Raw genomic sequence first — 21,205 nt, 5'->3', positions numbered from 1 at the left:
TCCCATTTGTCCCATCACGCTCTAGCGACTCCTTGTGGCGACCTGGCGAATGCACGCTGACTTCGGTCGCCAGCTGGACAGTGTTTCCTCCAACACATTGGTGCAGCTGGCGTCCAGGTTAAGCGAGCAGTGTGTCAAGAAGCAGTGCATCTTGGCAGGGTCGTGTTTTGGAGGACACATGGCTATCCACCTTCGCCTCTCCCGAGTCCGTATGGGAGTTGCAGCGATGTGACAAGACTAACTACTGTACCAATTTGATATCACTGGAACAGTGTTAAATTAACACACTGCTTAGTGTAAAGCCTTATTCAAATATTTCCCTGAGCTTTTCCCATTTTCGGTCCTATGGACCAAGTGAGAACTTCAGCGAATGTGTTATCATGAAAAAAATATTATTATATTATTTAACACAATACCATACATATTTCATAAAGCCTTATTTTGAGGGCCTAGTTTTACCCTATTTCAGAAGCCTGAAACTTATAAACATCCCTTTGAATCAAAACCACATCCATCATTGTCATATTTCCCAGCATGCTCTATTGCAGGTAGATTTTTAGAATGGTTCTATCTATGTTTTTTCATGTACACTGATTGATTAATCCAATTACTTAGTTAGATTTTCTGCACCCGTTTCTGAAATGTTTATTCCAGTTTTAAAGGTGGTCCTCAAAATGTTCCGAACCTTGGTACTCATTCTGAATAGAGAACGACTGATATGGATTTGTTTTAGAACCAATAATGATTTTGGGGGGTCAAGGAGGCCAATATTCAATATCAATTAAATTACAAAATGTTGACAAAATTTCCCAGAGACAGCCATGTATGCATTAATGCATACATTTTTTAACCAAACAAAGATTTAACTTTACCAATCTAACTACATATAAACATAATGGTAATAATTGTATTTTAATGATACATTTTTGATAAACTGGGTAAATTAAGATGGCATAGGCCTACTCACAATACAGGTGAATACATATTCAATAGGAGTGTGCGCATGCATTGTGTTATTGAGCTTGTTTTGGCTGATCAGTGGAGTCTATGGTGCCACTGATGCCACTGATGCCACTGATGCCTTCCATTTGGGACAGCTGAAAATCGTTGTGCTGATTTAAAGAAGAAATAAAACTGTCCTTCTTTAGACTAGTTGAGTATTGGGGAGGCAGGTAGCCTAGTGGGGCAAGAGGACAAGTGCACTAGAAGGCAAGCATCCCAGAGTCGCCTCTTCACTGTTGATATTGAGACTGGTGTTTTGCGGGTACTATTTAATGAAGTTGAGGACTTGTGGGGCATTCCTGAAGTACCACACAATGCTGTTGGCTCTTTGGCTGCTTGTGTTGATGTGGACATTAATTAGCAGCCATTTCCACATTTTTAGAAGTAAGAGAACTCTACTTAAACCCTGCATAAAAACCATGACAATATTAATTTGCTCAAAGGCTGTACTTTTAAAGCCCAGACTGAAGAAGCCTTGCTTTCCATCTCAGACAACAGCACAGTCAGAAAACAAAATAGCTTTGGGTGGTGTCAGGAAAATGCTTCCAAAGCATTGGTGCTAAATTATATGCCTTGAACTTGTGTTGGGCTGTTGGCTGTTTCCACAGAGTACATTCAGCGTGTCCTAACACAAAACCAAGCTGTGGAATCTTGTTCAAGGTGTTTTGCTACTTAGGTTTTTAGGTATTGAGGCAGTAGGGAGAGAATAGTTAAGGTCTGTGTGATAAGGGAAGATGTGAGCATCTCTGAGTGGGGTGTCAGTTGATTGACAGGTCCAGAGCTGGGTAAAACAGATCTGGGTGTGATCTGGGTCAGATCTGAGGTGGAACTGTGGTGTTTAAATGCAGACCATTGTGATGAGTACCGTCCGATCATTGTTTTTAAAACAGCACTCCTCCCCTTACCGATTCTAATGACTCAAGGGTGTAAACTCAGACAAAAATAGGAAAAAAATATATCCATGGAATAAATTGTTTATTTAAGATCCAAAATTCTATTAGAAACAGTTTGTATTATCTTGTAAACTCTTCAACGTGTTATCGTCAGCTACAGATAGTCAAACGTGTGCTGTTTTCAGTACTCTTTTCAACATGTCCATTGTATTAAAAAGGTCCCCACAGTACCTACTATTACCAATACTAAACTATTATTTTAGGATTGACAGCCAAGGCAGGTCAATGTAATCTATAGGCCCAGTGTTAGTTAGACTGGAGTCCAGGGTACACAGAGTGACTGTAGAGCCAGGGCAGGGCTAGAGCCAGGGGTAGGGGGAAAGGTGGTGTCACATGCCTGCTTGGCGTGTGTTCAGCAGGGTGACTGACTGGCTGGCTCACACAATGGCCGGGCTCATACCCCGCTGCTGGCGGGGACCACTGGAAAAGGAGGCTAATGCTATTGTTTATCCCCTTGCTCCTTCTGATGAGGGAAATAGACTATTGGTTGATATCAAACGACTCTAGAGTAAATCCACGTGTATAGTCTATGTAGGAGTCAGGACTCTATAAAAGCTCCACTCTCCAGGTCGTCATTGTACATACACAGTTGTTTTTAACTCACTAGCCTGGTTAAATAAAGGTTAAACATATGTAATTCTGGACTACACTTTTTTTGACAGGATTCAACATGAGTATTCATCCACTCTTTGAAGACAATTGAAGAAATCTGTAGTTAAGTTAACCCTAGTCTTGTGCTTCCATTTTTTCCAAGTCTCGTTTTTGCTCGGCTATTGGAACAGACTTGCGAAAGCGGGAAATTGAGGTTAATTTGACTCGAACTGGTGTTTACCTGTCTTGGGGCAGCAGTAAGTAACAACCGTTTATTTTTTTCTGTCTAAACCTGTTTAATCCTCTTGTGCTCTCCCAAGATGCTGAGAAAGCATTTGACCATGGGGAGTGGTCTTACCTATTATTTACTCTGACTAAATTTGGTCTAGGGGACAACGTTATAAAATGGGTTAAAGTTTTATATGAGGATCCTCAGGCTGCTGTCCTTACTAATGGGCTACGGTCAAATAGCTTTTCTATACACAGAGGTGCCAGACATGGCTGTCCTTTGTCCCCTCTCCTATTTGCACTCGCTATGGAACCACTGGCCGAGGCCATCAGAGTAACGGCTGCTATACAGTGGCTGCTCATTGGTGACGTTCACCATAAAATAAGCTTGTATGCTGATGATGTCCTGATATTCATCTCTAGTCCCGAGACTTCAATTACATCTCTTGTTAATATTATTGCATTATTCCGTGAATTCTCAGGCTACAAGATTAACTTAACTAAATCAGAGTCTATGCAACTTGGTAACCTTCATTCTGTACCTAATACTTCTCCCCCGTTCCTTTTAAATGGTCTCCTTCAAGTTTTACGTATCTGGGTATATTTGTAACTCCTAAATTCCAGCAAATTTCCAAAGCCAATTTTGTTCCCTTGTTTGATACAATAACACAGGATCTGTAGCGCTGGAACTCTCTTCCGATTTCATGGTTGGGTAGAATATCCCTCTTGAAAATTAAAATTTTACCTAGACTACTTTACCAAATCCAAATGATCCCACTCTTACTCTCCAATAAGGTAATAAAGGATGTACATGGATGGCTAAGTTCCTTTATATGGAATAAACGCAAGCCAAGACTTATATGGCAATATTGCAGCTGCCAAGTTCTATGGGCGGCTTGGATCTGCCAAATATTAGATTCTATCAGTGGTGTGCCCACCTATGTTATATTTCTGACTGGATCACAAATGATGACTCCTCTATTTAGTTAGACATTGAGACATCTTTTTCAAAATACCCCTTACAGGATCTTTTATTTTTCAGAAGTTTCAAGTCTGTAAAAGATCACTGCAATAACCCCATTACACTTAACACACTCAAAGTATGGAGATCAGTTCAACGTTTTTTGGGAAGGTCCAAACTAACCTCTGCTCTTACCCCAATTCTTAACAACCCAGATTTTGGTCCTGGATTGCTGGATGCTGGCTTTAACTTTTGGCTTAATAAGGGCACAGGCAGACTAAATGATTTATTTGCTGTATCGATTTTATTGTCATTTGAGCAGATAGTTGAGAAATACCGACTCCCAAAGCAAGACTTTTTCCGCTTTCTACAAGTAAGACATTATATTTTGAAGAGCACCAGCTTAATTGACAACCCTGATGTGTCTGTCATTGAAAGAATGCTTTTTCCCCCACAAAGGAAAATGCCTGTAAGTTTGTTTTATGATGCTTTAAGGTCCTTTTCTACTGTTGAAACACAGAGGGTGAAACAAGTGTGGGAGAAAGAATTGTCTGTTACTATTGACGAAGAGATGTGGGAGGACATTTGGAGATATGCAAAAACAATATCTATATGTAATCGTACTAGAGCAATTCAGTTAAGAATAATACACAGATTGCATATATCCCCAAATATATCCCCAAATCGCAGACATGCTCTTAACACCTCTTCCTCTTCTCCTCAGTGTCTTAAATGTAAAACTGATACAGGCAACCTAACACAAAATACGAAGATACTGGTGGATACCGTGGATTAGTGATCAGGTTCCTTCTATTACAGATTGGCATAAGATACTATTAGAATGGGTGCCACTGGAATATTTGACATGTACATTGCATTCTAAAACAGATCAGTTCTACAAAGTATGGGAACCTCAGCTAAATGATCTAGAACCTGGGGTATCAGCTATTATGCTCCAAGGATTTTCTGAGAATGGTGGTGATCTATTTGTTTCAGAGTTACACTGTACGTTCCATGTGTTGAACCTAACTTCTTGGTTTAAACTGAGCTTTTGTTTAATTTCTGTTTGTATGTTTGTTTAAAATGTATGTATTGAGAGACGCAATGATGGGGATGGGGTGAGAGAAGCGCCGAGCGGGGAGGGGAAGATGGTGTATGCATGTATGTATGTTTGTTTAAAATGTATGTATTGAGAGACGCAATGATGGGGATGTGGTGAGAGAAGCGCCGAGCGGGGAGGGGAAGATGGTGTATGTATGTATGTATGTATGTATGTATGTATGTGTGTGTGTATGTACTGTGTTTTGTACTGTTTTTTCGTCTTTGTAGCTCTTAATTGTGAAATTCCAATTAAATAAATACTGTTTAAAAAAAGAAATTCTGTCTAACCCAGCATGAGAATAGTTTAATCTGGATATGAGGACCATGGCATTGTTTCTAGGAACTAGCTTCCCGCAGACCTGTATAAGGTAGTGGGGAGAATGTGTGCAGGACTTCCATCACCAGACAACAAGACTAATGAGACGTTTAAAGTATCCAATCTGGACCAAACACGATCCCTATATTCTTAGCTACAAATATCCTTTTAAGACAATTACTGGAGTTTCACGTGAGAACGTTGTTCTGGGCTGTTAGTCAAGTTTATGTATCTACTCCGGTCCACATTTACGAGTTGCAGTGTATCCCTCTTGTGTATCCAAGATTGCCTATTTTTGTTTGCAATGACGATCTATGCTCTGTGTGTGGATGTGTGCGTGTGCGTGTGTGTTTGGTTAGATTCAGGAGTGAGAAGAGCTATTTAACAGGAGACAGAGGAATAAACACAACCGAAACAGCCTTCAACAGCCAAGACCATTTATACAAACGGAACAGTCTCTCTTTGTCACTAAAATATATGGATGTGTGCGAGAGGGAGACAACAGATTAAATGTAGAAACATTTCTACGAGTTGAACCATTTACAGTGTGTCATATTGTATACTCTTATCCAAGTTGGTCCAAGCCTTCTGTAACAGACTCCCTTGGTATTACGACAAACAAAAACGACACCTCACAAGAATGACAAACAGAACTTCAGTGCAACAAGAAGCAGAGCAGAAATATACACTGTAGTAAAGACTACAGTAATGTCCCCCAAAACACAACACTTTTTTAAACTAAAGTAAAAACGTGCATATACCCTGCCCATTCTCCTCCCCCATATCGCAATTTTTGCCACCCATAAGTAAGAAACTTACATGCCAAGTATAGACCATATACTGTATCATATTCCTTACAGATTATAGAAAAAGTCCTGAATTAGCCATTCAGACTGCAGTCCTACCTATCTACAGGTCATGGAAAATGTGTATTTCTCCAGTAGGTTTCTGGATGGAGAAAGCAAAAACACTATAGTAAATCCGACAGTAATGTCTACAATTACACTACAGTATACTGCAATCTTCAAAAACACTACATTAATTACATTAAATACTCTTATACCTTAGTATTTATACCCTTGCTATTATAGTATTTGTTTATTTCAGACAGTGCCCAAGAGGTAGGCACACCTGTATTTGTTGAGTTTCTCCCATTCTTCCCTGCAGATCCTCTCAAGCTCTGTCAGGTTGGATGGAGAGTGTCGCTGCACAGCTATTTTTATGTGTCTCCAGAGATTTTTGATCGGATTCAAGTCCACGCTCTGGCTGGGCCACTCAAGGACATTCAGAGACTTGTCCTGAAGCCACTCCTGCATTTTCTTGGCTGTGTGCTTAGGGTCGTTGTCTTGTTGGAAGGTGAACCTTCGACCTAGTCAGCGCTCTGGAGCATGTTTTCATCAAGGATCTCTCTGTACTTTGCTCCGTTCATCTTTCCCTCGATCCTGACTAGTCTCCCAGTCCCTGCCGCTGAAAAACCATCCCTATAGCATGATGCTGCCACCACCATGCTTCACCATAGGGATAGTGCCATGTTTCCTCCAGATGTGCCGCTTGGCATTCAGGCCAAAGATTTCAATCTTGGTTTCATCAGACCAGAGAATCTTGTTTCTCATGGTCTGAGAATCCTTCAGGATTATTTTGGCAAACTCAACGCGGGCCGTCATGTGCCTTTTACTGAGGAGTGGCTTGTGTCTGGCCATTCTACCATAAAGGCTTGACTGGTGGAGTGCTGCAGAGATGATAGTCCAGAGGAACACTGGAGCTCTGTCAGGGAGACCATCGGGTTCTTGGTCACCTCCCTGACCAAGGCCCTTCTCCCCCGATTGCTCAGTTTGGCCGGGCACCCAGCTCTAGGAAGAGTCTTGATGGTTCCAAACTTCTTCCATTTAGGAATGATGGAGGCCACTGTGTTCTTGGGGACCTTCAATGCTGCAGAAATTCTTTGGTACCCTTCCCCAAATCTGTGCCTTGACGCAATCCTGACTCGGAGCTCTACAGACAATTCTTTCAACTTCATGGCTTAGTTTTCACTCTGACTTGCACTTTCACTCTGACTTACACTGTGGGACCTTATATACAGGGGTGTAAAGTACTTTAGTAAAAATACTTTCCTACTTTACTTTCCTATTTATATTTGACAACTTTTCCTTTTTACTTCACTACATTCCTAAAGAAAAGTATGTACATTTTACTCAATACATTTCCCCTGACACCCAAATGTACTCGTTACATTTTGAACACTTAGCAGGACATGAAAATGTCCCAATTCACACACTTATCAAGAGAACATTCCTGGTCATCCCTACTGGCTCTTGTCTGGCGGACTCACTAAACACAAATGCTTGATTTGTAAATTATGTTTGAGTGTTGGAGTGTGTCCCTGTTTGTCTGTCGATTAAAAAACAATAACATTGTGTCATTTGGTTTGCTTGTACATTGATTGATTAATTCATTTTATGCTACTCAAATATAAATTACTAATATTTTCTAAACTAATCCAATATGTTACGTGGACTTATCGCACCTGTTACTGAAATGGTAGTCCTATTGCTTAGTCTTCCCTACCCTGGCAGTCATTCTGAATACAGGTTGCGGATGATTAAAAACTCTTTGATATCCGCACACCGGGTTTGATCCCTGGCTGTATGACAACCGGCCGTGATCGGGAGTCCCATGGGGCGGCGCACAATTGGCCCAGTGTCGTCCGGGATAGGGGAGGGTTTGGCCGGGAGGGGGGAGGGGGCTCATCACGCTCTAGCTACTCCTTGTGGCGTCCGGGAACCTGCAGGCGACTATGTTGTCAGTTGAATGGTGTTTCCTCTGACACATTGGTGTGGCTGGCTTCCAGGTTAAGCGGGTCGGTGTTAAGAACTTCTTAGGGCTAGGCCCCTTTTTTCTCAATTTCCGCCTGAATCAGTAAACTGACTGTTGCTCAGGCCTTGAAGCCAGGACACGCGTATAATTGGTACTATTGGAAAGAAAACACTTTAAAGTTTGTACAAATGTTAAAATAATGTATGATAACATAACACAATAGATATGGTAGGAGAAAATCCAAAGAAAAACTACCCAGAATGATTTTTTTGAGAGAGACCATCCTCTTAAAATGGCAAGCTTAAGGTCATACTGAAAGTTATAGCTCCCTGGATGCAATTCCTATGGCTTCCACAGGGTGTCAGCAGTCTATGTTCAAAGTTTCAGGCTTGTAACTTCAAAAACGAATAAGAAAGAACTGTTTTTGTAGAAGGATACAGTCTTGGAAATTCGTGTTTGCGTGCGCCATGAAGACAGGACGCACCTGCTAAAATCGGTTTCCTGTTGAACATACTTCTTTCCGTAAGAAATATTATAGTTTGATTATATTTTAGGGTATCTAAGGAGTATATAGAAATGTATTTTGATGGGTAGATTTTCTGATTCCTTTCTCTGCATGTTGAACGAGTGGATTACTCAAATCGATGGCTCCAACTAAACAGATTTTTGGGATATAAAGAAGGATTTTATCTAACAAAACGACACTACATGTTATAGCTGGGACCCTTTGGATGACAAATCAGAGGACGATTTTCAAAAGGTATGTGAATATTTAAGCGTTATTTGTGAATGTATGAAACCTGTGCCGGTGGTTGTGGGGCGCTGTCCTCAAAACAATCGCATGGCATGTTCTCGCTGTATTAGTTACTGTATATCAGACAGTGTAGTTAGATTTAAAATAATTTAAGCTTTCAACCGATATAAGACACTTAGATGTACCTAAATGTTTATTATCCATAATTTTTGTGCTTATTTATTTGAATTGCGCACCCTCCAGCTTCACCGGAAGCTAGCGGGACACCTAACTCTAAAAGGAAGCACGGTTAGGTGGCTCATGTTCCGGAGGATGCATGACTCGACCTTCGCCTCCCGAGGCCGTTGGGGAGTTGCAGCGATGAGACAAGATCAAAAAATGGGGTACCGCTATTTTTTTTAAAGGGTGTAATTGCAGACCGTAATTATGGCTGTTTTCTGATATTGGTGTTTCTCGATGTCAACCTACACCCATTGATGCTCGCCATTGGTCTGTGGCCATTTCTTTCGCATCGGCAACAACAGTTATTCGACAACTGTAGCATTGAGGGGATTCGATTAAAACTTCTTAAGGCTAGGGGGCACTATTATCACGTCCGGATGAAAAATGTGCCCAAAGTAAACTGCCTGCTACTCGGGCCCAGAAGCTAGGATAAGCATATAATTGGTAGATTTGGATAGAAAACACTACAGATTCTAAAACTGTTACAATTATGTCTGTGAGTATAACAGAACTTATTTGGCAGGCGAAACCCCGAGGACAAACCATCCAGGAATTTTTGTTGTTGTTGAGGTCACTCTCTTTTCAATGGGTTTTCTATGTGGATCTCTAAGATTTCTAAGGCACTTGCTTGCAGTTACTATCGCTTCCACTAGATGTCAGTCTTTAGAAATTGGTTGATGTTTTTCCTTTGAGAAATTAAGAAGTAGGGCTGTTCAGAATGAGGGTCGAGTCTAGTGTACTGTGTGGTTGGGGCGCACGACCTGAAAGCTCGCTCCACATTGTTTTCGTCCGGTATTGAACACAGTTTATCCCGTGTTAAATTTGAGCGATTATTTACGTTTAAAAATACCTAAAGTTGGATTAGGAAAGTTGTTTGAAATGTTTGGATCAAGTTTACATATTAGATACTTTGTAGTCATGTTGCGCGAGTTTGTTTTTCTGGATCAAATGCGCCAAATAAATTGACATTTTGGAGATATAGTGACAGAATTTATCGAACAAAAGGACCATTTGTGATGTTTAATGGACATATTGGAGTGCCAGCAGAAGAAGATCTTCAAAGGTAAGGCATGAATTATATCTTTATTTCTGACTTTTGTGTCGCACCTGGCGGGTTAAAATGTGATTTTCATGTGTTTGTTTGATGGGGTGCTGTCCTCAGATAATAGCATGGTTTGCTTTCGCCATAAAGCCTTTTTGAAATCTGACACTGTGGCTGGATTAACAAGAAGTCCATCTTTAAACCGATGTATAACACTTGTATGATTCATGAATTATTATTATGAGTATTTCTGTTTTTGAATTTGGCGCGCTGCTATTTCACTGGGTGTTGTCAAATCAATCCCGTGTGCGCGAAGGGATCACTAAGGAGTTAATCTGACCCAGGTGCCCGGGTAGATGTGTTTTGCATCACGTGAAAATTGATTGCATTCATTTTGAAAGCAAGCTGCCTCCTGGGTGGCTCAAAACAAAAGTGACGTAATTAAGCACATGGAGAAATGAGAAGGATTCTGTGTTTTCACATGCAAAAGTGATTGCTTTTGATAAAAACGCTTTATCTGCCATCCCAATATCCATATTTTATGGAAAAGAGAAGTGTTTCTGGACGATGCACCATGCTGCCTTGTTAACAACATGACCGAGCAGCGCAGATTACGGTTCAATTTGAGATGGGTGCTCCTCCCTCACCACTTTTGCCCATTCACATCACCCCGTGGCTCAGCATAATCAAATCCGCCCATAGTGGCTAAGCATAACACTAACCTCCTTCTCCAGAGGGGTTGGGTTAAATGCGGAAGACACATTTCCATTGAAGGCATTCAGTTGTACATCTGACTAGGTATCCCCCTTTCCCATGTCCCCCTGTTCAGAGAATAGTCCTCTCTGAACAGTTGATGTTGATGTGTCTGAGGCTGGTAAATCTAATGAATTTATCTTCTGCAGCAGAGGTAACTCTGCGTCTTCATTTCCAGTGGCGGTCCTCGTGAGAGCCAGTTTCATTTGCTGCAAATAAATGCTCTAAATGACAATATTTTCATTTGGAATTTGGGAGAAATGTTGTAAGGAGTTTATAGAATAAAACTAAAATGTTAATTTTACCCAAACACAAACCTATAAATAGTAAAAGCAGAGAAGCTAATAATTTTGCAGTGGTCTCTTAATTTTTTCCAGAGCTGTATATAAAAATAAGTTCTAAAACAAAAGTTGCACCCCTGGCTATTTGTAGTCCCATTTGTTATCGGCTGTCACAGGAAGACAGCAAAACATCTTGATTTTGTGTTCAATGGAGATCTTCTGTGTATAAAGTGATGCGGAAGGGCAAAAAAGCATCTAACCTCCCCGGGACTGCAGCACAGAAGAAATATTAGCCCACAGAGAGAAGTAGGAGATTGAACTTCACTCAACATTCTCGAGCAGTGGTCACCAACCGGTCGATCGCAATCGACTGGTCGATCTCCAAGGCATTCCTAGACGATAGCTAAACATTTTTGTAAAAAAACAACAACAAAGATAAAGCCTTGCGTTCCTATTTGTTTTTATTTGTCTAGGGCTGTTAACGGTAGGTGCACCCGATTCACCTGCCGTGCGTGCCAGGTACTATGCAACTGTTGCCATTTTGAACCATTTCATGTGTCTGAAGGTGCAAACTCTTCCATCCCGGCGGGCCCGGAGAGGAAATCAAGTGCACTATATGCTTACCGCTGGCCAATCGGATGTCTCAGATTACCGTGTCTGCAGTAATGTAGCAGGCATAAAAGCTACAGCAAAGTTGATACTGTGAGATTTCAAAATGTTTTAAACCATGATTAGAGAGAGGCTGTCAACGAATATAACAACTGCTGTTTTTATGAGTGAGATCATGTTGTTAGGGAGGATGTTCCTGTGGCGGGATCAAATCAGCGGATATTTTAGAGCGCCACCTATTGTTTTCGATAAAACTCAAACTTTCATTAAAACACAAATGCAAGGTAGTGAATTAAAGCTACACTCGTTGTGAATCTAGCCACCAAGTCAGATTTGTAAAATGCTTTTCGGCGAAAGCATGAGAAGCTATTATCTGATAGCATGCACCCCCCAGAATACCAGACCGTCAACAAAACAACAGATTTTGCGGTAGCCGGCGCTACCCAAAACGCAGAAATAAAATATAAAACATTCATTACCTTTGACGAGCTTCTTTCTTGGCACTCCTATATGTCACATAAACATCACAATTGGGTCTTTTTCCGATTAAATCCGTCATTGTATACCCAAAATGTGATTTGCTGAAGACCGGTCTGATCCAGAAAAATGCCCCTTTACATGACGCAACGTCACTTTTTAAAATTACAAAAGTTACCTATATACTTTTACAAATCACTTCAAATTACTTTTCTAAACCAACTTTAGGTATTAATAAACGTTAATAGTCTATTAAATTGATCACGGGCGATCTGTATTCGATAGCAGCAAGTCTTGAAATCATCGTCCATGTTTTCACTTTCAAAACATCCTGTGGTGAGCCCAAAGAAAGGAAATGCGTCACGTTTCCAAACCAAGGATAAACCAGCCCCTAAATGACAGCATTGGCGACATCGTGTGGAAGCTGTAGGCGTTTACAGGGGCTTGACATGTATTTTCTTCAGCCTTAGACAATACATTGACTGGCGGATGGATATTATTTTTGTGTTTTGGGTGAGCAGTTTTTCGAAGGATTTTGACTCCTAAACACGTTATGTTCTAGCCACAGACACGATTTAACCAGTTTTAGAGACTTCAGGGTGTTTTCTATACACACACACTTATCATATGCATATACTATATTCCTGGCATGAGTAGCAGGACGCTGAAATGTTGTGCGATTTTTAACAAAAAGCTGCGAAAATTCGCAGCCTCCTTAAGAGGTTTTAAGTTCCTACTCAGTGCTGTCAACACTTCGTATTCAACACTTTTATAAGACATAAAATACGCATTCTTCCTATTTCCACTCAGCGCTACAACAAGCACTGCAGAAGTGACAAATGGGTAGGAAAGTGTATCTATAGGATTGCGTTGTTGTTATTTTTAGCGACTTGGGTCTTTAACTTTCTCTGTTCATCGGGAGTAACAACATAAATTTGTGCATGAGGCAGAAATAATGCAGTGTGACTCGAATTTCGCCATCAGCTGGAAGACGTGATCCCTTTTTGGTGTGTCAGTTGAGGAAAGGAAGAGCTGAGAATGACCATCAGATGCAGGCACCATAAGCCCAGTAAAATAAAAAGGAAAAGGAAATGATTTAAATGTATGCTCACTCAGCTGTGCTTTACAAGTAATACAACAACAGATCTGTTGCCGGTGTGATCATATAGCCTCAAATTTTGAAACATGATTTTAAAAAATTGCCCGAACAACAATTCATTGGCAGGGCAATTCAAGCAATATCCAGTGATAATGTATTGGGCTTATAGTTTATTGCACATACATCATTGCTACAGTACTGTTTTTAATTGGTTAATGTTGCATAGGCTCAGGTTTTTAAGTCAAGTTAACAAAACATCTGAGCGGTAGATCTCAGCTTGCATTTTGACTCAGAACGTGACCTTGACCAGAAAAGGTTGGTGACTACTGTTCTAGAGATTTCCCTGTTTACACTATCAATGTTGCAGGTTGACTGTGGCAATTGTGATCTAATCAACGCAATGTTAGTCACTTTCAATACAACATACCGAAACAAAACAAACGATGCAAGAGATTTTGTTGTAAGCAGAATGCATCGAAGTAGGATTCTATTGCATTGACACACACGACTCAGCCCATACTTTACACAGACCGGTGCAGCATAACCAATCAGAGCTGCAATAGGCTTATATGCAAATAGTTCATTGCCATATATGGATCTGTGCCATTTGGACTGTGTTTACAATATAGTATTAGCGGTCATGAGTAGATGCGCTTGTTTTGAGATCAAAGCGTATGCTGCATGTAGCCACGTGTGCACATTTTGTTCATATCCTTTGTTAGTGAGTTATTAGCCCAGTTATAGAACATTTGTAGTCAGCAATAGGGGAGTGATTGCTTCCTACAAGAACACAAAAGGTGTAGATTTCTAGACATCTTTGAAAAGCGGGTCAGGTAAAGAGCTTTTTTTTGTATTAAATGGGCAGTGTTGTATTTTGAGACAGGCTTGAATATGCTAAGTATCCAATAGGCAGAGGGTAGCATAATTTGTCTGATTCTCTGTAATAATGGTATGGGAATAATAATGCATTTTATTTTGTAAAGTGGTTTCTTGCATCAAATGCCACTCTGGTAGGCCTACATTATGATCAAATAGCCACAGTAGCCTACTTGGCCACTTAAAACTAACTTAAACTGGGTACTGTAAACGCACGCTGGTAGTTGCACAGATTTTTCCTAACTTTCAAGTTTGCGCTCAGCAGACCTGTAATTTGCTTAGTGTCAAAAGAAATTTGAGGGAACATTGGAAATGACGCACTTAGCTGTTTTACATGTGGTCTGAGGCAGTTGTTTCAAGTGCAACTTTAGTAAAGATAGTTTTGGGAAACTGCTCTGAGATTTAACGATGCTCAGGTATGGCAGGTATCAATGGACTGACCAATGGTAGACACCAATGGGAGTTTCCTGATATCAAGGAACGCCCACATCAAGAAACGCCCCGAATTGCTGTCTGCTATTATACAATATTGTGTATTAGGGTAAAGCTATGCCTTCAAAATACGTATGGTAGTGGGAGGGGTGTGGCTGTGTGACAACACACAAGCAGCCGCTCACCGATTTGACAGCTCATAACTCAGTTATCTCCGGTTAACACTTGATCTGATTGAATCCCAGCCTCAGTGTAAAAAATGTTTTAACACAAGAATTTTCGGTGTAAAATAATGAATATGACCACACTTCTTCAATTTAAATATTATGGGGACATCTATACATTTGGCAGCCAAGCACGAGTTGTAGCCGTTTCATCATCGAGACATGATGTTGAGATATCTTCACGCTTAGAATAAAACCCTCCAGGATTCCATCATAGAATTACAGGGGGCAGTTTGGAAAAACTAATCCTGTGTGAATTATCCTCTGGAATAAAGCACATGCTGGGCTAATAGTTACATAACCAACATCTCTAGTAATAAGAAAATATGAAATGGCATTTTACATTCCCAGTAATTTCAGGACAGGTGGGTTTGTGGTTTACCTTCCTGTGACCCTCAGGCCAGAGTATAGAGACAACTGGTTGGCATCTTATAAATAACCTTGGCATGGCGCTACCCCCTCTTTCCACTAACAATGCAGCCTAATATAGTCCTGAAGGCATGGTTCAGGTTTGTGTCAAGGCATTTAGGTAGTACTTATGTACATAACATTGAGCTGCATTGAACCATATAATTTGCCAGTTAGATGAAGATCATGTCTGGCATGGCTTTTACTCACTACACCCAATAGAAAACAACAACACAAACAACAGAGAGTGTAGAATTATTTGCTAAATCCACACAACTAGCAGTAGTTCTAGGGGACACAACTCCTTATCTCTAGATTACACAACTAGCAGTAGTCCTAGAGGACACAACTCCATATCTCTAGATTACACAACTAGCAGTAGTCCTGGAGGACCCAGTCATCAGTAGAGCTAGACGACACAACAAGCAGTAGTCCTAGAGGACCCAGTTATCAGTAGACCTAGAGGACACAACTAGCAGTAGTCCTAAAGGACCCAGTTATCGTTAGTCTTAGAAGACACAACTAGCAGTACTCCTAGAGGACCCAGTTATCAGTAGACCTAGAGGACACAACTAGCAGTAGTCCTAAAGGACCCAGTTATCGGTATTCTTAGAGGACACAACTAGCAGTAGTCCTAGAGGGCCCAGTTATCAGTAGACATAGAGGACACAACTAGCAGTAGTCCTAGAGGGCCCAGTTATCAGTAGACCTAGAGGACACAACTAGCAGTAGTCCAAGAGGACCCAGTTATCAGTAGAACTAGAGGACCCGGTTATCAGTAGACCTAGAGGACACAACTAGCAGTAGTCCTATAGGACCCAGTTATCAGTAGACGTAGAGGACACAGCTAGCACTAGTCCTAGAGGACCTGGTCATCAGTAGACATGGAGGACACAACTAGCAGTAGTCCTAAAGGACCCAGTCATCAGTAGACCTAGAGGACACAACTAGCACTAGTCCTAGAGGACCTAGTCATCAGTAGACCTAGAGGACACAACTAGCAGTAGTCCGAAAGGACCCAGTTATCAGTTGTCTTAGAAGACACAACTTGCAGTAGTCCTAGAGGACCCAGTTATCAGTAGAACTAGAGGACACAACTAGCACTAGTCCTAGAGGACCTAGTCATCAGTAGACCTAGAGGACACAACTAGCAGTAGTCCGAAAGGACCCAGTTATCAGTTGTCTTAGAAGACACAACTTGCTGTAGTCCTAGAGGACCCAGTTATCAGTAGAACTAGAGGACACAACTAGCAATAGTCCTAGAGGACCCAGTCATCAGTAGACCTAGAGGACATAACTAGCAATAGACCTAGAGGACACAACTAGCAGTAGTCCTAGAGGACACAACTAGCAGCAGTCCTAAAGGACCCAGTTATCGGTAGTCTTAGAAGACACAACTAGCAGTAGTCCTAGAGGACCCAGTTATCAGTAGACCTAGAGGACACAACTAGCAGTAGTCCTAGAGGACCCAGTTATCAGTAGACCTAGAGGACACAACTAGCAGTAGTCCTAGAGGACCCAGTTATCAGTAGACCTAGAGGACACAACTAGCAGTAGTCCTAGATGACCCAGTTATCAATACACCTAGAGGACACAACTAGCAGTAGTGCTAGATGACCCAGTCATCAGTAGACCTAGAGGACATAACTAGCAGTAGACCTAGAGGACACAACTAGCAGTAGTCCTAGAGGACCCAGTCATCAGTAGACCTAGAGGACACAACTAGCAGTAGTCCTAAAGGACCCTCATCAGTAGACCTAGAGGACACAACTAGCAGTAGTTCTAAAGGACCCAGTCATCAATAGACCTAGAGGACACAACTAGCACTAGTCCTAGAGGACCTAGTCATCAGTAGACCTATAGGATACAACTAGCAGTAGTCCGAAAGGACCCAGTTATCGGTTGTCTTAGAAGACACAACTTGCAGTAGTCCTAGAGGACCCAGTTATCAGTAGAACTAGAGGACACAACTAGCAATAGTCCTAGAGGACCCAGTCATCAGTAGACCTAGAGGACATAACTAGCAATAGACCTAGAGGACACAACTAGCAGTAGTCCTAGAGGACACAACTAGCAGCAGTCCTAAAGGACCCAGTTATCGGTAGTCTTAGAAGACACAACTAGCAGTAGTCCTAGAGGACCCAGTTATCAGTAGACCTAGAGGACACAACTAGCAGTAGTCCTAGAGGACCCAGTTATCAGTAGACCTAGAGGACACAACTAGCAGTAGTCCTAGAGGACCCAGTTATCAGTAGACCTAGAGGACACAACTAGCAGTAGTACTAGATGACCCAGTCATCAGTAGACCTAGAGGACATAACTAGCAGTAGACCTAGAGGACATAACTAGCAGTAGTCCTAGAGGACCCAGTCATCAGTAGACCTAGAGGACACAACTAGCAGTAGTCCTAAAGGACCCAGTTATCGGTAGTCTTAGAAACACACCTATCAGTACTCCTAGAGGGCCCAGTTATCAGTAGACCTAGAGGACACAACTAGCAGTAGTCCTAAAGGACCCAGTTATCGGTAGTCTTAGAGGACACAACTAGCAGTAGTCCTAGAGGACCAAGTTATCAGTAGACCTAGAGGACACAACTAGCAGTAGTCCTATAGGACCCAGTTATCAGTAGACCTAGAGGACACAACTAGCAGTAGTCCTGGAGGACCCAGTCATCAGTAGACCTAGAGGACCCAACTAGCAGTAGTCCTAGATGACCCAGTTGTCAGGTGACCTAGAGGACACAACTAGCAGTAGTCCTAGATGACCCAGTTATCGGTGGTCTTAGAAGATACAACTAGCAGTAGTCCTAGAGGACCCAGTTATCGGTTGTCTTAGAAGACACAACTAGCAGTAGTCCTAGATGACCCAGTTATCGGTGGTCTTAGAAGACACAACTAGCAGTAGTCCTAGAGGGCCTCTTTCCTGTTTAATGTCTGTATGGGTGGGTAGTGTTGAGGGAGCTTTTTTCAGGAAGGTATCCGGGTCAGAGACGGGTGCACCTCAGCCACCTTCAAGGTACTAAACGATATCATATCCACCATTGATAAAAGACAGTACTGTGCAGCCGTCTTCATCAACCTGGCCAAGGCTTTCGACTCCGTCAATCACCGTATTCTTATCGCCAGACTCAACAGCCTAGGTTTCTCAAATGACTGCCTCGCCAGGTTCACCAACTACTTCTCAGACAGAGTTCAGTGTGTCAGTGTGACCTGTTGCCTGGACCTCTGGCAGTCTCTATGGGGGTGCCACAGGGTTCAATTCTTGGGCCAACTCTTTTCTCTGTATATACAGTGGGGAGAACAAGTAGTTGATACACTGCTGATTTTGCAGGTTTTCCTACTTACAAAGCATGTAGAGGTCTGTCATTTTTATCATAGGTACACTTCAACTGTGAGAGACAGAATCTAAAACAAAAATCCAGAAAATCACATTGTATGATTTTTAAGTAATTATTTAGCATTTTCTTGCATGACATAATTATTTGATCACCTACCAACCAGTAAGAATTCTGGCTCTCACAGACCTGTTAGTTTTTCTTTAAGAAGCCCTCCTGTTCTCCACTCATTACCTGTATTAACTGCACCTGTTTGAACTCGTTACCTGTATAAAAGACACCTGTCCACACACTCAATCAAACAGACTCCAACCTCTCCACAATGGCCAAGACCAGAGAGCTGTGTAAGGACATCAGGGATAAAATTGTAGACCTGCACAAGGCTGGGATGGGCTACAAAAGGCTGGGTGGCGGCTCTGGCGCGGGACGTGGACCCCACTCCACCATAGTCCTTCACCGCCTCTCTATTCGCCTCCGTGGCCTTTTAAGAGCGTCGCCGACCTCGGACTGGGGACCCAAACCACGGATCCCGAATGGACGGGAGCTTCCGTCAGCGCCGGAGTGACGGACGACTCCGGCAGCGCCGGACAGGCGGGAGACTCCGGCAGCGCCGGCGGCTCTGGCAGCTCCTGGCTGACTGACGGCTCTGGCAGCTCCTGGCTGACTGACGGCTCTGGCAGCTCCTGGCTGACTGGCAGCTCAGGACAGACTGGCGGCTCTGGCAGCTCAGGACAGACTGGCGGCTCTGGCAGCTCAGGACAGACGGGTGGCTCTGGCAGCTCAGGACAGACGGGAGACTCTGGCAGCTCAGGACAGACGGGAGACTCTGGCAGCTCAGGACAGACGGGAGACTCTGGCAGCTCAGGACAGACGGGAGACTCTGGCAGCTCAGGACAGACGGGAGACTCTGGCAGCTCAGGACAGACGGGAGACTCTGGCAGCTCAGGACAGACGGGAGACTCTGGTAGCTCAGGACAGACGGGAGACTCTGGCAGCTCAGGACAGACGGGAGACTCTGGCAGCTCAGGACAGACGGGAGACTCTGGCAGCTCAGGACAGACGGGAAACTCTGGCAGCTCAGGACAGACGGGAGCACCTGTAGGAAGGAGACGGAGAGACAGCCTGGTGCGAGGGGCTGCCACCGGAGGGCTGGTGCGTGGAGGTGGCACCAGATAGACCGGACCGTGAAGGCGCACTGGAGCTCTTGAGCCCCGAGCCTGCCCAACCTTACCTGGTTGAATGCTCCCCGTAGCCAGGCCAGTGCGGCACTGGGCTGTGCGGGCGAACCGGGGACACCATGCATAAGGCTGGTGCCATGTACACCGGCCCGAGGAGACGCACTGGAGACCTGATGCGTAGAGCCGGCTTCATGGCACCTGGCTCGATGCCCACTCTAGCCCAGCCGATACGGGAGCTGGAATGTACCGCACCGGGCTATGCACACGCACCGGGGACACCGTGCGCACCACCGCATAACACGGTGCCTACCCGGTCCCTCTCTCTCCTGTAAGCACGGGAAGTTGGCGCAGGTCTCCTACCTGCCTTCGCCACACTCCCCATGTGCCACCCCCAATTTTTGGGGCTGCCTCTCGGGTTCCTTCCGCACCGCCGTGCTGACTCCATTCGCCGGTATCCCTCCTCACACTGCTCCAGAGAATCCCAGGCCGGCTCCGGCGCTCTCCCTGGGTCGACCGACCACCTGTCTATCTCCTCCCAAGTAGTGACATAGTCCAGATCTCGCTCCCATGTCCAGGAGTCCTGCGATCGCTGCTGCCCGTTACCACGCTGCTTGGTCCTTTTGTGGTGGGTGGTTCTGTAACGGCTGTCTTGGGAAGAAGGAGAGGACCAAAACGCAGCGTGGTTAGGGTTCATCTTTTTAATAAGAAACTGAACACTTCAAAAATACAAAACAACAAAGTGACAACCGAAACAGTTCTATCTGGTGCAGACACACAAAGACTGAATATAACCACCCACAAAACACAATGGAAAACAGGCTACCTAAATATGGTTCTCAATCAGGGACAACGATAGACAGCTGCCTCTGATTGAGAACCATATCAGGCCAAACACAGAAATAGAAAATATAGAAAAACTAACATAGACTGCCCACCCCAACTCATGCCCTGACCATATAAACAAAGACAAAATAAAGGAACTAAGGTCAGAACGTGACAACCATTTAATTGTCTGTACATGCTTGTGAATTGTTGCATTATTCAAAATGCAATATGGTTTGTTTGCATTATTCAAGAGTGTAGTTAATACGTTTTAGAGGAAAAGTTGTTCACATTGTTGAATAATGCTTACTGGCTAGTAGCTACTGTGATGCTGATATTTCTGGTAAATTTGGAGCTGCAGGGCAAGAATTTCTCGTTGCCAACCACAAGGCAAGGATGTAATGTAAATTGGAAATTTTATATACATTTTCTGTAAATTGAAATCTCTTATTGCGTGCCTCTCCTTAAACATTTGTCAATGGGAATAGCCCATAGAGAGAGGGGGGTTGGGGTTGTAGTTGCTCAAAATGTACAGGGTCATCTGCAGTAGGCACCAAATGGAAGAAAACTGAGCAAAATGTGTAGGGACTAATTACATTTTCCAGTAACAAATGTAAATGTTCGTTTTCCTTTGACATTTTGTAACACAACTTGGTATTAGCTGTCAGACAGGTGTGCGTTTAGGTAAACCCTGGGTTAGCTGGCTTGCTAGCTGGTTTAGGTGAGGC

General features: G+C 43.0%; 1 protein-coding gene across 2 annotated transcripts in view; it reads left to right on the top strand.

Annotated features, from left to right (window-relative positions):
- Window positions 1-21,205, top strand: part of arhgef3 (Rho guanine nucleotide exchange factor (GEF) 3) — a 127,117-nt gene that overhangs the window by 37,179 nt on the left and 68,733 nt on the right. The window lies entirely within an intron of this gene.

Source organism: Oncorhynchus tshawytscha, linkage group LG07 (genome assembly GCF_018296145.1).
Source record: "Oncorhynchus tshawytscha isolate Ot180627B linkage group LG07, Otsh_v2.0, whole genome shotgun sequence".
NCBI lineage: Eukaryota > Metazoa > Chordata > Actinopteri > Salmoniformes > Salmonidae > Oncorhynchus > Oncorhynchus tshawytscha.
Note: the sequence above shows the minus strand (reverse complement) of the source record. Positions and strands in the feature narration are given on the sequence as shown.